The 15758-nt window shown below is 60.0% G+C and overlaps 2 long non-coding RNA genes across 2 annotated transcripts; one reads left to right on the forward strand and one right to left on the reverse strand.

The window, feature by feature from the left end:
- Positions 1-2985: 2985 nt before the first annotated feature.
- LOC118524752 (uncharacterized) lies at positions 2986-5193 on the forward strand. The gene is made up of 2 exons (XR_013443980.1): positions 2986-3459; positions 3867-5193. It is a non-coding gene; the product is annotated as an uncharacterized LOC118524752 (long non-coding RNA).
- Positions 5194-12392: 7199 nt separating this feature from the next.
- LOC144379976 (uncharacterized) lies at positions 12393-15586 on the reverse strand. The gene is made up of 2 exons (XR_013443593.1): positions 15060-15586; positions 12393-14316 (listed from the first exon to the last, which is right to left on the reverse strand). It is a non-coding gene; the product is annotated as an uncharacterized LOC144379976 (long non-coding RNA).
- Positions 15587-15758: the final 172 nt, after the last annotated feature.

Consider the following 15758-nt stretch of genomic DNA (forward strand, 5'->3'; position numbering starts at 1 on the left):
GCTCTCCTATACCAGGGAGCCTGCTTTCCAAGCAGCCTTGGCACCAGCAGCTGGAGGATTCTTTAGGGATGAGCCGACAGCTCAGCACTCGTACTGAATGTTCTGAGTTGGCCTGGCCCCTGCAGGGTGCACTGGAGGGAACCGCATAACGGGAAACGGAATGGCTTCTCGGCCCTGACGCTCGCTTGCTGACATTCCTTTCGGCTGCCTGGCATGCCTTCCCTCAAGCTCCATTCAAAGAGAAGCTGCTGGACTGGGTCTGTCTCACCTTCCTCCCCTCGGACATCCCTGTGCTTGCCTTTCCTGCACCCCATCCTGGCTGCCCCAGAGTCCCCTCCCCTCCCGGCCCCCAACAGAGGCTGCAGGAGCCTCAGACCAAGGCTGGGAGCAAGGCTAGCAGGCCCGGGAGATGCTCGGGCTCCATGTTCGGGGTCTGGAGACCCGAGGAGTAAGCTGTTCTCCTGAGCACACTCCTCGCATCTGAGTGCTCCCTGGTCGGCGTGTGTGCTGGTGGGCAGCCCCCGGGCAGGGCCCCTGCCTTGTAATCACTGCAGTCTGTGGGTAATGAGGAACATCAGACTTTCACTTCCCCAGGCTCACGGCCAAGTGGGGCAGTGGGAAAATCACAGCCAACTGGCAGTCTCCATCCCCCTGGGGAGGGGGTGGGCAGAGTCTCCTCCTGAGGACCAGCGTTCTGGGCCACCGCCCCGCACCAAGGTTGCCCTCCCTCCTCCCTGTGCCCTCTGAACCTCTCCAAAACAGAGATCCTCATGCTGCCGCCGCTCCCGCCCTGGGGAAGGATGCTGGGGGGGGAGGTGCTGGGGAGGGCATGCTCCTGCCCCCAGGCCCGCCCAGCTGCACACCACTTTAGAGGCCCTGTGGGCTGTCACCACCCTGGTCTCCTGGGGAGGGTCCCGGGAATGACAGCCCCTGAGCAGTCAGCTGCCTTCCTAGAAGGCACGGTGTCTGAGTCCTGGTGGGGTGTGACCTCTCCTGTCCCTTCCCTTCACTGCCTCCTGGGCCCTGCAGGGTCTGCCGCTGACCGGGAGGGAGGGGATTTGGAGCTGCCGGCGGGCCCCTCTGCATTGCAGTGAGGAGATGCAGTGATGGTCACCGTGTCCAGGCCTGCCCAGGACAGCCGCCGCCAACATGCTCCAGGGCAGGGCTCCAGCCCACTGGTCGGGCCGCCCCCCCTTCCCCCACGCTGCTCTGGGTCCGCCCGTCCTGCCTCCCCCCGTCCAGGGACAGCACAGGGCTGCCTCCCATCAGTCCACAGGCCGTTGTTGGAACATCCCGTGGCAGGAGCCGAGCGGGTTGGAGACCCCCGCCTGGCGGAAGTGCATCCAGGAGGGGCTCTCAGTGAGTCTGTCCAGGGTCTCCCGGTTCCACATCCACTGTGCAGGACCAGTGCCATCCCTCCCAACCCGGTGTGCCCGGCCGAGCCCCCCGGGGGTGTGGGGGCGCAGACAGGCATCTGCCCACCTTCACCACTGTCACAACAGGTACCCCGCTGGGCGGCCGCTGCCTGGTGCCGGCCCTGGTCCTCCACCCGATGGCCCCATCCCTGACTTTTCCAAAGTCCAGTGGAGTGCTGGAGAGAGAGAGAGCGAGCGGGCTGTGGGCAGTCGCCAGCCATCTTCTGAGACCCCAGAGAGGCTCCACAGAATTCTTGGGGCCTGGAGCAGTTCCCGCGTTCCCTGAGTCCCGAGGGCGACTGTTCACCATCCCTGGAGGCCTGTGGTCGGAGACCTACTTCCAGCAAGATTTCCCCCCCCTCCACTGCCGGCAGTCTGAGCAGGGGCAGGCCGGGGTCTGAGAGGGCCGAGATCAGGCACCTGTCACATGGCACGAAGTCCTGGGACCCCAGGGTTGTTTGCCCGGCCACTGAAATTCATACTTGCCTTCGAGCTGCCATCTCGCAGCCTCGGCAGGAAAGTCTCCAAAGCCAATCTTTTGTCTCCCTCTAAAGACACCCAGCGTTTGGCCTTGGCGCGGACGTGGCTGGGGGTGAATGGAGCGTGTGTGCCCGGTCCTGGAAGGGGAGAGGTCGGGAGCTGCAGGCCTGGCTGTGATCCGTCACTGTTGATAATACAGACCTGAGAGCTTACCTCGCTCCCCGTCCCCCTGCCCTGACAGCTTAGTTAGGCTAACCCCATGCTTGGGGGAGAGAGCGAGTGCCCTTCAGGCCCCTCAGTGGAGAGCTTCCTAGTGGGATGCTGGGGTTGGGGCTCTGGAGCCCCACTGCCTCTGTCCCAGTCTCAATCCCTCCCGGTGTTGGTCCTGGCCTCATGAGCCCAGCCGGGTCATGTCACCTCTCTAAGCGGCTTCTCTTATTTGAGGCTTAGGTGAGTCCAGGAGCAAGATTTGCACACCAGACCCTGGGGCAGATTGCCTTTTCCAAAGAGATCCTGCCAGCGTCCATTGCCCCCCACAGGCTTGTCTTCCAGTGCAACTGATCTTCCTACCCCGAGGGGCGGGGGTCCTTATCCCCACCCTCCGCAATGGTGCTGGAGCCTGTCACGGGATCTGTCACTGTCAGAGGCCACCGGGCTCCCCTCTCTGGCTTTGCTTGCCCTTGGGCCGGTGGGGGGAGGCCAGCAGACAGGACGCTCACGCGGCCAGCACCGACCTTCCAGCCGGGAGGGACTGCAGCCCCCTCCATCCCTTAGCTGAGTCTCACAGGTCCTTGAGCCCGAGACGCCCAGGTGAGCCCAGGAGATATCTCAGTGACAACTATTGTTTTCGGCTACTGTGTTCTGAGTTTTGTTGCTTAGTCATTGCAGGGAACAGGTGCATGGCAATATGGAGACCAGGACCGCGCTACTGAATCTCGGAGGTCAGGCAGGTGGAGGCTTCCTCGCTGCAAGAAGCGTCTTCCGAAAATGTGGACCGTAGGCCTCACGTTAGGAATACACTATCTGTTGCTTCCACTGACCGTTCAGGTATCAGTTTCCATTGTTTGGGGAAGCGGCTCTTTTGTCTCTCATAAAATAGAAAGCATGTCCCACGGCACATCCTTCCTGGGGGTCCCTAGGCCACCTCACCCAGGCTCCGTATACACAGGCACCTGGGCTCTCATTTTTCCCTTTTCCAACCAGAAAGCACTGGAAATAACAAGAAAAGGGCTGGTGACCTACACGTTTTCCCGGGCATCTAGAAAACAATTTTAAATATTCATGTGTGATCTGCAGGCGATTACACATTTGCTGTTGGGAGCTTCCATTACTAAGTGATCCGGTAGAGGAGGGAAAAAAAATGTTCTCTGTAGAGAAAGCATTTTATTTTCCTGCTTGAAATGTTGCTCTGTTCTGCTTAAATGTGTTTGAAAAAATAAAATTGTACTCGCAAAGGAAAGTTGTCAGGAAGAAGCTAAGTCGTTGAGATGGAAGGATGCCCTTGGACTTGGATGCTAGTGGGAGATCGGGAGCACCGGCCGTGAGCACCCCGCGGCACACACAGGTCTTGTCAGGTCCTGCTGGGAGCAACTTCCCGTGTGGAGTGGCTGATGTTTCCTGGTTGGGGCAACCAGACCAGGGGACGGGGACGTGTGCATGCTCCCCCCTCCCCCCTCCCTCTGGGGCACCAGGTCCCACTGCAGGTGGGCGCGACCTCGGGACCTCCGTCTGGGCTCTGGTCCCGAATCCCCTGCATCTTCGTTCATGTTCCACTGGCCGGACATGGAGGTTCCGGTGGTGACGGGCCTCTGGGTCCCCAGTGACTGTGGAGCTCGCACCCTCCCACCTGCACTAGACCGGGGTGGGGGGAGCACACTCATTCTGTGAGGCCACAGGCACCTCTCGATGGGCGACTATACGTGTGAACACCTGCAGGACAGGTGCACGGCTGAGTTTTCCTTGTCTTTGCAGAGCGCAGCGGGTAGTGTTCGCGGAACGAGAGGAGAGTGGCGTGCCCTTCTTGGGGCAGCACGTGGCTCTGATTTCCTTCCTCTGTTTCCATGAGATGCAGAAGGAGGAACGGGCTGCTTGGGCAGGGGGATACCACCAGGCTCTTGGCGTCGCTTCTGGAGGAAAATCTCTCCCGGAAGCCCCACGCGGCTGGGACAGCGATCAGGGGCATATGTCCCATGTGTGTGCCTTTCTCCAGACTTGTTCCTCGCGGTGGCCGGACATGAAGAGTTAGGCCTCGTTGTTCTCATCACTGACCACAACCGGCGGGAAGAGAGTAGCGAGTGAGGAAGTGCCGTGCGATCCAAGCCCTTTCGTTCACTGTGCTTCGGGAAATCTGCTTGTCTGGAGCCGTGGACAAACATCAAGACACCCAGGGAAGGACAGAGGTCCAAACAGGCTTGCACATGAGTGTCCGACTTGCATCCGGAGGCGAGGACGAGCGCATTGTTGACTGTGGTGTGTGTGTTTGCACGCTCATCCATCAAGCTACTGGTTTCCCTCCTCCCTGGGCATGAACGGTCACTCCAGGCCCCTCCCCGCTTGCAGGCCGTGAAGCCTGCTCAGAATCAGATGGCCCGTGGGCCCCACCGTCTTCATCTCCAGGTTAGAGGAGATCACGCTCGTGGACAGCCATCATGCACCATGTTTAACCTGGAAAACAATGCAGGGAAACATGCAAAATGCTGCTAATAGTGACGGAAATCTGTTTGCACGAGTTGGCTCATTTGAAGTGAGGACTCCCCACTTAACGTTTCCAATACCTTAAACGGTTTTGTCGTGGGTCTTCATGTCAAGGGGGAGATTTTATCTTATTTTTTATTTTTGAAGGATTTTATTTATTTATTTCAGAGAGAGAGAGAGAGCTTAGGCTGGGAGGTTTGCCTTTTTAGTCACTTGAAGTGAGGCTAAGGAAGGACAGCTGAGGCAGGGCCACCCCAAAGTCGCTGCCTCGGCCCCCGCCTCCCAAAGCTGGAGGAAAACAAGACTGTCTGCTAAGAAGAGCAGAGCATGACTCCGCAGTCCACTCACGCTCACCAGCAGCCGCAGCTCCGGGAGGAATTTGTCTCCCACAGGAGGAGGGAGCAAAGACGATCATAAACTTGGAATTCATCCCACACGTCAGAGGGTGCTGGAGGGAACCGTAACTCCTGTGGGCCACATGAAAATCTAATCTCCTAAGCATTCGGCAGGACGATGTAGCTTGCTAAGGCTGGGATTCTGCCTGCTCTTTGCAGACCCAAGCATTCATGGTATGATGTTTGTGCAATAAAAACTTTAAATCAAACCTCCCGTGCACTGAAAACATAGAAGGATATGCCCAGGGTCATTCTTGCAGAGAAGAAGGAGAAAGGGGAGGAGGAGGAAGAAGCGGAAGGAGGAAGAAGACACAAGTGTTTTGATTCTTTTTTTTTTTTTTAAGATTTTATTTATTTGACAGAGAGAGACACAGTGAGAGAGGGAACACAAGCAGGGGGAGTGGGAGAGGGAGAAGCAGGCTTCCTGCTGAGCAAGGAGCCCGATGCGGGGCTCGATCCCAGGACCCTGGGATCATGACCTGAGCCGAAGGCAGACGCTTAACGACTGAGCCACCCAGGCGCCCCAAGTGTTTTGATTCTATCTGTAGCAGATTTTAGCCCCATTTTTCGAAGAGCCTCCTAATCTATTTACGAACGCTGGGTGTTTCTAGCCACTAATTCCAATAAAAGCCATATGCATGAACACAGGAACATCCACACTGACCACAGCCCATTGCCAGGCCTACAGTGAAGCAAATGTAACTGCAGGTGGAAATAGTTGTGTGTCCCCATGGCCCCTTTTAAAATTTCCCCTTTGGGGGCGCCTGGGTGGCTCAGTCGTTAAGCGTCTGCCTTCGGCTCAGGTCATGATCCCAGGGTCCTGGGATCGAGCCCCGCATCGGGCTCCCTGCTCAGCGGGAAGCCTGCTTCTCCCTCACCCTCTGCTCCCTATTTGTTCTCTCTCTCTCTCTCTCGGGACTCCCCGTGGATCCTCGTTTGTGAGCACAGAAACATGGTTGCTGTTTCGGCCTGTGGGCCCACGAGAGGCAGCAGGCCCCGGCCCCGGGCTGCCTTCTAAGGAGAGAGTCAGGCCAGCAGTCTATGTGAGTACCAGCTCTGTATCTACTTATTTAAAGAAATGAAAAACTTTACTTATTTATTTATTTTTAGAGCAGTTTTAGGTTCACAGCAAAATTGAGCGGAAGGAACAGAGATTGCCCTCATGCCCCTTTCCCCCACCCACGCACAGCCTCCCCCGCCATCAGTACCCCCGCCCGAGTGGGGCATTTCTTATAACTGATGACCCTGCACGGACATGTCATCATCACCCAGAGGCCAGGGATTACCTGAGGGTTCACTCTTAGGGGTTACTCTGGGCGTTGTGCGTGCTATGGGTGCGGACAAACGTATCCATCGTTACAGTGTCATGCAGAGTAGTCTCACCGCCCCAAAAACCCCTGCTCCGCCTGCTCATCCTTCTCTCCCCCACCCTGGCCTCCACTGATCTCTCTCTCTCTCTCTTTTTTAAGATTTATTTGTTTATTTTAGAGAGAGAGTGAGCACGAATGGGGGGAAGGGGCAGAGGGAGAGAGAGGATCTTAAGCAGACTTGCTGGATCCCATGGTAAAGGGATGTTTAGTTTTGAGAAACTGCTGCCCTGTCTTCCACAGTGGCTGGGCCAGTCCTCATCACTTCCCAGTTAGGCCGCCTCCTGCCACTCGGCATCCCCGCCACGGTCTGGTGGTGTCACTGTTGCAGATTTTGGCCTTTCTAATGGGTGTGCGGTGCTGTCCCATTACGGTTTTACTGAACCTGGTTTTAGGGGATTTGGTGACATGGAGAAGAAGACTTTTTTTTTTTTTTAGATTTTATTTATTTAAGAGAGAGACAGCAAGCACAAGCAGGAAGGACAGAGGGAGAGGGAGAAGCAGACTTCCTGCTGAGCAGGGAGCCTGACGTGGGACTCGATCCCAGGACACTGGGATCATGACCTGAGCCGAAGGCAGATGCTTCACCGACTGAGCCACCCAGGCACTCAGGAAGGCTGTTTTTATAAGACAGACCTGAACAGGACATCGGCAGACTGGAGTAGCTTGGAAGCGAGCCGAGCAGCCGGAACCCAGGCAGGGACAGCGCTCCAGGGGCACCCAGAGCAGGATGGACCTGCCTGCACGGCCGTGGGGCTGGGACACAGCCTGAGACTTAGGGTCGCCGACCCCTCCTGGTCCCCGCGGTGGGTCCCTGGCCCTGCCCTTGGCCAGTGCAAACACCTATTTGGAAGTTCTTCGGGGAGTGGGGTGGTGAGAGGCGGGGTTTAGGGGTGCCCTCTTCCTGCGTTCTACGGGACACAGAGCTGGAATGTGCCCTTGAAGCAAACTCTCAACACCCACAAAGCAGCTCTTTGAGCAGTGAGCTAATCTCTCCTCCCAGAGGGACTCCGGGACTGTGTCACCCTCGCCCATCTGGGAGCGGAGAGAAGGAGACGGAACGTGGTTTGAGCCACAGCGGGGAGAGGCGGCGGCTGGCTTACTCTGGGGGCAACAGTCTTGGGTGTCGTGTGCACAGCCAACGGGTGTCTGGCTGGGATGCCCCGTGCCTGGGGGGCTCCACGAGGAAGTGGGGGACATGCCTCTACTCTCTCCCAAGGACAGGGCAAATCCAGATGTGCAAAGACGAGAAAGCAGCTAAGAAGAGGAATAAAAATGGGGCAAGGAATTCGATGGGAAGGAAGCAGCTAACCCTGCTTGGACACCACCAGAAAGTCAGGGGACCTCAGCTGAGAAACCAGGCCCCCGAACTAGCTCCAAATTTAGTGTTGCTTTGCCTGGGGTCTCACAGATGGGTCGCTGTCGGGCTTGGTCTCGGCAACAGCGAGTCGCTGCGTTTCCAGGGACAGCTGTGGCCAGGCTACTGGTGCCGTGGGTCCAGGGGCCACCAAATCAGGGAGCTGGATGCACCGGCCGCCCCGCTCCTGTGTGATGGGGTCCGCAACCAGTCCTCGGGGTCTGCGCCCCACAGTGGGAGGCTGGCCGGAGGGCACAGGGAGGCTGCCGGGCACACCGTCCACACTGCCCGGCTTCTCAAGGCCAGGCCTGCAGCTCCGAGGTGGGAGGAGGTGGCCAGGGAGAGTGTGGAGGCGGGGAGGCCAGGCCTCGACAGGGAGCCCACATGTTGGACTTGGAAGATGGGAAGATGCTTCCCGGCGCTGCTCAGGGTGCACCTACCTAGGCGGGGGCCTCCTAGAAGAAGGAGCTGTGGCGAGCATCTGAGGGCAAATGGTGTATTTGGGGGTGATCACGGCCGTCAGAACCATGGGGGCACCCACCCTCCCTCAGTCTGACCTTTCACACCTGCACACATTTGCAGACTATTCCTTCTGCCTAGAATGCCCTGCCCCTGCTCTCCTATCTGAGTAAAGCCCACATTTCCTTGAGAGCATGGTCCCACTCCACTCTCTTTCGGGTATTCCCTGAGCTGCCCGAGCACCGAGTCTTTCCCTCGCTGTGTCACCCCGGCCAGAGCCCAGCTATTCCGGCCATTTCCCCGAACCTTGTGACACCCATCACTTGTCTCTTGCTTCTGAGGGGCCTGGAGCCTCGCGTGGGGCAGGGCCTTGATGGGGACACACAGCTGGGGTGCGGACTCTGGGAGAGGAGCGGGCCGGCTACGCTGCCTGCAATCGGACAGGTGAGAATTTGGCACCAGAGAGGAGAGTTGCCCAAGGCGGTGGACTCTTGCCGCGGCCAGAAGGTCAGGCCGCCCAGCACAGCCCTTATCTGTTCAGCTGGACGATTCAGCTGGGAAACTCTGTGGCTGGATGCCCTGCCCAGCCCGAGCACAGCCTCTTTGTAAAAAACAAAACACATTTTGTTCTTCAGATCCCTAAGCCTCCGGCAACCCTGAAACCACGCGGGCTCCGGAACAGCCCTGCCAGGTTTGGGTGCCTGGCGCCCCTCCGAGGGAAGAACCACAGTCAGGTTGTCTTGGGACGACCATCTCCCGTTGGGGTCTGCCACAGTGTGCCTGCGTGGACGTACACGTCCCATTGCAGCGTTTTCCCTGGGCCCCTGGAATGAAAACAATGGGGCGGCCGCATCTCCTTCAGCAGGAGGTTTCGGTTTCCTGCTCCCGGAGGGTGTGGGGATGACCGCAGGGCTGGCCGCTGGGCCGTAGCACATGCCCTGGTTAGAGGTAGAGGTCTGGAGCAGGCGGGGTCACTGTGGACCTTTGCTGAGCAGAGTGAGTGAGGAAGCCCAGCTGCTCTGAGTCTCGGATGCCGGCCAGCGCCATGGTGGAGGAGCGTCTATAAACCTGGGATGGCAAGGCCCCAGCGCCGGGCCAGCCCCTCTCCCTGCCTCCTCCTTGGCGGGTGCACTAAGGAATCACAGGCCGAGTCTGGATGCGGCCCGGGAGTCCTTCTTGACCCTTGCCGAGAGCGCCATTCCAGACCGCTTGTGAACATTCTAGACCGCCGTGTGGCTGGGTCAGTTGGGAGGCATCTTGCAGGCCAATCACTCGTGGCTGGAGTGAGAGCAGAGCATGCTCGCATGTGGGCGTACCGGTCTTGGAGCCCGTGTTCTGGATGGGGACACTGAGGCTCGCACGGGTCAGGCGACTTGTCCCGGATCCCTGGCTGGGAGGTACAGAGCAGGGTTAGGGCCAGCTCCTCTGCTCTTGGCCATGAGAACTTCTCTAAGGAGAGTCAGTTGTTGGTCCCTTAGAATCCGTTTTATTGCCCTGGGGACGTTTCCCCTCGTTAGGAAAAACCTCACACTCTCAGGACCAAGGCTGAGGCTGCTGAGGTTCGTGGTGACCCCGTGGGGTAGAGTAATGAAGACAGACATCTTGCTGCACTGGAAATGGGTTTCCAGTGGGAACAATGGGTTAACGCCTCAGAAGGTGCTCCCTGAAATCCCACTGACACTAGTAAAATTCACGTCTTGGCTAAGAATACCTCATTGCTCCGGCACATTGCTGTCACTCGGGTCTTGCACGCCCCCCGCAGTGCGTGAGATGTACGTGCGCACTGAAGACCATCACTGCGGCAGGGACTCTGTCTTCCCAAGGCCGCGTGTGCGGGGTGCAGTGGGGTGAGCGCTGGGCCTCCGCCTGTCCCCTCCTCCACCTTGCTTGGGACCGCCAGGTAGACAGGGACGAGCTCGTGGAGGCGATGGGGAGTGGGACAGAGACGTCTGTCCCGATGGTCTGCGGCTGCACACCCACCACCCCACACTTAGAGGTTTAGAGCAACAATCATTTAATTGTATGCCCTGATTTGTGGATGAGGAGTTTGGGCAGGGCTGGGCTCGGCGGGTCCCCTGCTGCTCCTGGAGCTGACGGAGGTCATCCGGTGATACCCTTCTGGTGGGGGGCTGGCCTGGCGGAGCCAGGACAACATCACTCCCATGCCCAGGCCCTCCCTGGGGGCAGCTGGCCCTTCCCAGGGTGAGAAGATGCCCAGGGAGGAGGGGGCAGCTACAAAGCTTGGCAATCTGGTCCCTTCTTCTCCTGGGTCCCCGTGAGGAGTGTCATGGGAGCTGCCCGGACCCCAAGGAGGGAAGTCGGTCGCCCTTTACAATGGGGGAAGCAGGAGAGAGTTCGCAGCCCCCTATCATCCCCCACAGAACACGTTCAGCCACCTGGAGTGCGGGGGCAGCGAGGGGTTGCTCAGGTCCTGTGAGGTCCCCCCCAGCACTTAGTGCCCGGAGTCTGGGCTCTCATGAATCGGCTTGCTGTATGTCTCCCACTGGCCCTGGGATCACACTCTGCCCTTCCCTGTGCCCTGAGGGGCCGGCCCCACACCCTTGCCCAGAACCCCCCACTCTGGTTTATGGGTATGTCGTTCCTCTCCTTGCCCCCTCCCCCTTCCTCCTCCCCGGTCCTCCCATTCCCTGTCCCCTGTTGCCCTCCCTCCTGCCCTCCCCCACCAGCCATTCCCTGGCCCTCACCCCATCACTCCCTAACCCCAGGTCGCCCCTGTGGTGCACACCCTTCACCTGCACTCTCCGTGCTGACTCACTGGCTCCCTCGGGACCTGACCCCTCACGGGCCCTCTGCATTTCTGTGTGTTTCCCCACAGGCGCCTGACCCAATGGCACTTCTAAAAATAATTAACTTGATCATATTTTCATAATAAAAGAACATGACCATTTTATCATCTGTTACTAGCAAAACAACAGATCTAACATGTGACTGGAGAGATCTGCCTCTCTGGGGATGCCTCAGAGGTTGGCGGGACCTTTTAGAGACAGACCGAGTCCACAGGCGGCCGCTCAGCTCACCAACACCGGCCTGTCCTTGTGCTAGAGGCTTTCCGACTGCCTTCCGAGCTGCCCTGATCCCCCCTGAGGACAAGCGCAGGGCTGAGTCCTGCATGAGGTGAGGGCCCGGGGCTGTGAGGCTGGTCTGCCGGTCCTGTGTGCTCACCAGGCCAAGCCCACCTCCCTTCTGCTGTCCCCATCACTTGGAGGTGTGGGCGCCCGCCGGCTGGCTTATCTTGAAATACGGGGAAACCAGGGGTCAAGGTCAAATATTTGCCGAAGTCATCCTCACCAAAGAGGGGGTGAGCTTTATGCCTCCCCTTCTTCCTCGGCGGCAGGGACCCCTGCAGGCACCCTCCCGGTGCTCACCCAGAGCCGAGCGTGGCCATCCCTCGGCACCAGGCCACAGTGACCGCCCACTCAGCCCTCATCGGCGCGGCCGTCCTCTCCCCAGCTACGAACACTGACCTCTGCTGACCCAGTCGGCCCCAGTCTGGAGGCACAGGAGGGGAGCAGGGCCCCACGGCCAGTGGATCTGAGAAGCTAACGACCAGGGACGCTTCTCTGGGTGGAAGCCGATGCCGACTGGCCTCCTTCTAGAACAATCGGGGGCCTCCTTCCTGGAAGTGAGGGGATTAGATGCACTGGTGCCCAGGCTCTGGTGCATCTGGAGGGTCACCTTCTCTTGTGAGTGTGTTTCAGCAGGGCCACCTGGCCGAGGAGCCAGGTTGACACTGGGGGCCCTGCTGCGTCCAGGAAATCACCTCTCTTCCCGCATCTGTGTCTTTGCTTCTTCTCCCCTATCTGAATATCGGACAGAGGAAGCACCCCCCCCCCAACCCGGCCCCCTGGAGGTCCCCAGCCGAGTCCTGAGTCCTGTCACTCACCCTACCAGCTGGCCCTCCTTCCAGCCCTCTGGGCTCCTCACAGGGTGGGGAGAGTGCAGGGCGCAGCCCCCTCCTCCTCTGCCCACCTGACCCTCCACGCGGCAGCCCCCAGTGCCAGGAATGCAGGAAGGCCTCTGCGTGTCCCCGCCGCTGAGGGACGTCCAGAAGGGAGAACGGACCAGGCCCGAAGTGCAAGGGGAGCGTCCCAAGGACGGGAGCCTAGAGGTGACCTGGGCGGGGTGTTCGTGCCCCTGCGTCCATTTCCACGAAGGCGCGAGCGAGCCCCCAGCCCTCTCACGTGGCTCATGGACTTCACGCAAATCACAGTGGTTATTCTTTAATGCAAACATCCCCCAAATGGGATACCAAGTAGGTTGCATTGTGTCTCTGCAAAGCCCTGTCCTCTTTATAGAGACAGTTTCCTTTCTGGTGGGGACTGAGCCCCAGGACCTCCTATTGGCACCTTGCACAAGGAGAGCCGAGACAGGAATCCAGCCCCGGAGGAAGGTGAGAGAGCAGGGGACGGCCTCTCTCTGCAGCGGTCAGTGATATCTGGGTTCAAAGTCCATCGTTAGAATGTGTTCGGAGAGGAACTCCTAAGAGATCAGACGTTTGTCCCTGGGCACGAATGGTGTGGCCAGCACAGCCCGTGGAGAGACCACCAGCGGAAGGCTGGTTTCTCAGGGGCTCACGCTCTCCAGGGAGACCAGGGCCCCACGACCTGGCTGCAGATACCAGACCTTGCGTGCATGTGTCACCCGCGACCAGCTGCCACCGCGGTGAGGCCACCGTGGGCTCTCACGCCGGTGCCCGGGGAGCTCTGCACACGGCATTCCACTGCGAGAAGATCCAGAACTGGGGCCGGGAGGCACGCTCCAAGGGGCTAGGCAAGGAAGGCAGTGAGCAGAGGTGTGCGGGCGTGGGCCCAGGCCGCCTCTGGGGGACGCGTGCAGGGCGGAGCAAGCAGGCCCTCCTGTCCCGTGGCTCCCCGGCCCTCTGCAGAAAGGCCCTGCAGACAAGGGGGCGGCTGCTCTGGCCCCTCGGCCTCCCCGGCCCTGTGTCAGCTGGGCCGGCGAACAGGCTCCGTCCATCCCCGCTCCCCTGGCAGAACGGGGCCAACCACCTGCCAGCCGGAGGGGACTCTCCCTGTCGTGATCCCTGTTTGTCACTGGCTTGTGCTAAGCCTGTTGTTTCTCACCCAGCAAAGGCTCTCACATCCTGGCGCCTCTGGGGGGCCTGTGCCCAGCACAGGGGCCGTCTCCACTGGGCGCGGGGACAAACTGTGAGCTGCGGGGCAGGGCCGGGTGACCAGAGGGCAGTGGGGGAGGGGCTGCGCCTCCTGAGAAGGGGCTTCTTCCAGGAACTAAGTGTTGGTGAGCAAACAACCCAGAACAGAGGGAAACCGCGCCCCCTCCATCCTCCTTGCCACCTCCTTGGCTCACTGGAGACAAAATGGGCCTCACTTGCGAAATGCATCTCCTGTGTGGTCCGCACCTGCCGCGGGCTCCTCGCCGCGTTTAGGCACCGATGATCCCCTGCCCTTGTCCGCAGAGGGAGGCCGGGAGCACCGCACCCCCCGTGCTGGTGGCTCTGGGGCCGAGCACGCCCACCTGTCGTCCAGCCTTGCGGCGTTGTCTGGGCACCGACGACGTCACACTGCAGCTGGCCTCAGTTTCCCCGTTGGCCCGGGTGCCCGGGAGAGTGAGCATGCAGTGATTAGTGACGCCTGGGGCACCAGGCCAGGCAGGGCACGAGTCTCCAGGTGTGGGGTGGGGCCCAACTTGTAGGCGGGACTCTCCTCAGGGCTGTCCTGACCGGGGGCCAGGCTGGTGATGAAGGGGGCAACAGGTGTCTCTGCTCTGAGGGCAGCTAAGAGATGAGTCCTGGGGGCCGTGTGGATGGTGCTGGGGGCCGTTACGGGCTGGGACCCAGCGCTGTGCTGGCGAGAAGGCCCAGGCTGCTCTCTGTTGCCCGTTTCCACTCCTTGCAGGAGGGAAGTGGCCGGGGGGCCGGGGGCGCTGCCACCCCAAGTTGTAACACCGGACCCCCGGGGCCCTGTCCCCTCGCGGCCAACGGACAACAGCTTTATCTCCATGGGCAGGACTAGCAGCAGCTGGAGGGGCTGTGGCTTGGCCTTGGGGTTCTACCCTGTTCAAGTACAGACGTCCCTCTGCGGTGTCACCCACAGGGCTGCGATGTGTCCACAACCAGGGTGCCGGGAAAAGAAACAAGATGCAGACAGGATCTGGAGGCAGAGGACATTTGAGAAGGTCTGAGGTCAGTTAGGATGTCAAGACAGGGACTCCAGACTCCACACTCACCCCCCCCACCCCAAGGGTCTTAAGAAAATAGGGCCAAGAGTCCCCAGAATAAAGGGGATCCTCCCCCGGTCACCCTGCAGTCCCTGCCACTCCCCCCTCCAGGGGCTTCTGTGGGCCGTCTGGGAGGTCCCAGGGTCCCCATCACCGCCCCACTCTGGTGACCAGGTGGGGCTGGAGGGAGACAGGGGAGCAGGGTCCCCTCCATGTGTCTGCCCCCTCCCGGGTGGGTGGTGAGGGTGGGCTGGGCGTGGCTGTCCTGCCCACAGCACATAGCCCTGTGGAGACGTCAGTTTCCAGAACAAGAGCATCCCCCCAAGTCCACGGCCCTCTGGTTAAGGACCCCCCCTGACACCAGGCCAGCTGGAGCCCGGACCCCTGCTCTGCCGGCAGCCGACCTAGGGCCAACGAGCTTCTCCAGGGTGGAGAATATTACCGCCCTCCTTCACAGGGTGTTCAGAACCATGAATGGGAGAGCGTTTGTGACTGCCCTGATTTCCAGCCGTGGATTTCCGTGAGCGCCCTACGGAAGGGGCTTTTGGGAACAGTGTGCTGGGGAATTGCTGTAGGCTTCCCAGGAGGGCTCCGCGGAGGGTGGGCTGAGCGGGAGGCAGGATAGGCCGCGGGACCCCCCCACCCCCAAGCCCCTTCCCCAGAAGCCTGCTCTCACGTGGCCGGTGGTCCGTGGCTCATTTCAGGGAGGCTCCAGGTTGAGCCATCTTGCCAAGTGTGGGTGTCTTGTAGGGTGCAGGGGTCGCTCACAGGGCTGACACCCACGTGAGGGCGTGAGAGGGGCCGCGCAGGGCTGGTCAAGCAGAGGGAAGGCTCCGGAAGCCCCAGCAGGTCCACATCATGGAGTTTTGCTCTAGGACTTGATTGGATTTTAATGGTAAATGGCCGAGGGTGAAATTCATGACGATGGGGATTTCTCAAGACGCCTCAGGCTTTGTCCTGCCCACATTGTGTGTAGTGGGGGACTGGGATTCCTGGGGCTCCGTGGCCCTGCAGCCTCAGAATCAGTGGGTACCTCTGGGGATCCCCTGCCGACCTGCTGTCCAGGCTGTCTAGACCCCTCCGGGGGGATGTGGGGCCGGCGCTGCCCTCCCAGGAAGCCGCACAAAGGAAAAAGCCTCAGGCTTTTCTCTCTGTGTCTCTTCTCTTTCTCTAAAAACTCCTGCAGGTTCAACCTCCACCGAGGCGGATTTTTCCCTCCTGTGGCCTCCTCCAGGTCACGCTTGGGGACACATGAGGGCACGACACCACACACGCCTTGGTCACGTTCTGATCACACACGGAGACTGGACGGGGAAGGCAGCCCTCCAGGACACGGCTCAGAACGAGGTGTTCTGGCCTGCCACGCTTGGCTGCC

Source organism: Halichoerus grypus, chromosome 14 (assembly GCF_964656455.1).
Source record: "Halichoerus grypus chromosome 14, mHalGry1.hap1.1, whole genome shotgun sequence".
In the NCBI taxonomy this organism is placed as follows: domain Eukaryota; kingdom Metazoa; phylum Chordata; class Mammalia; order Carnivora; family Phocidae; genus Halichoerus; species Halichoerus grypus.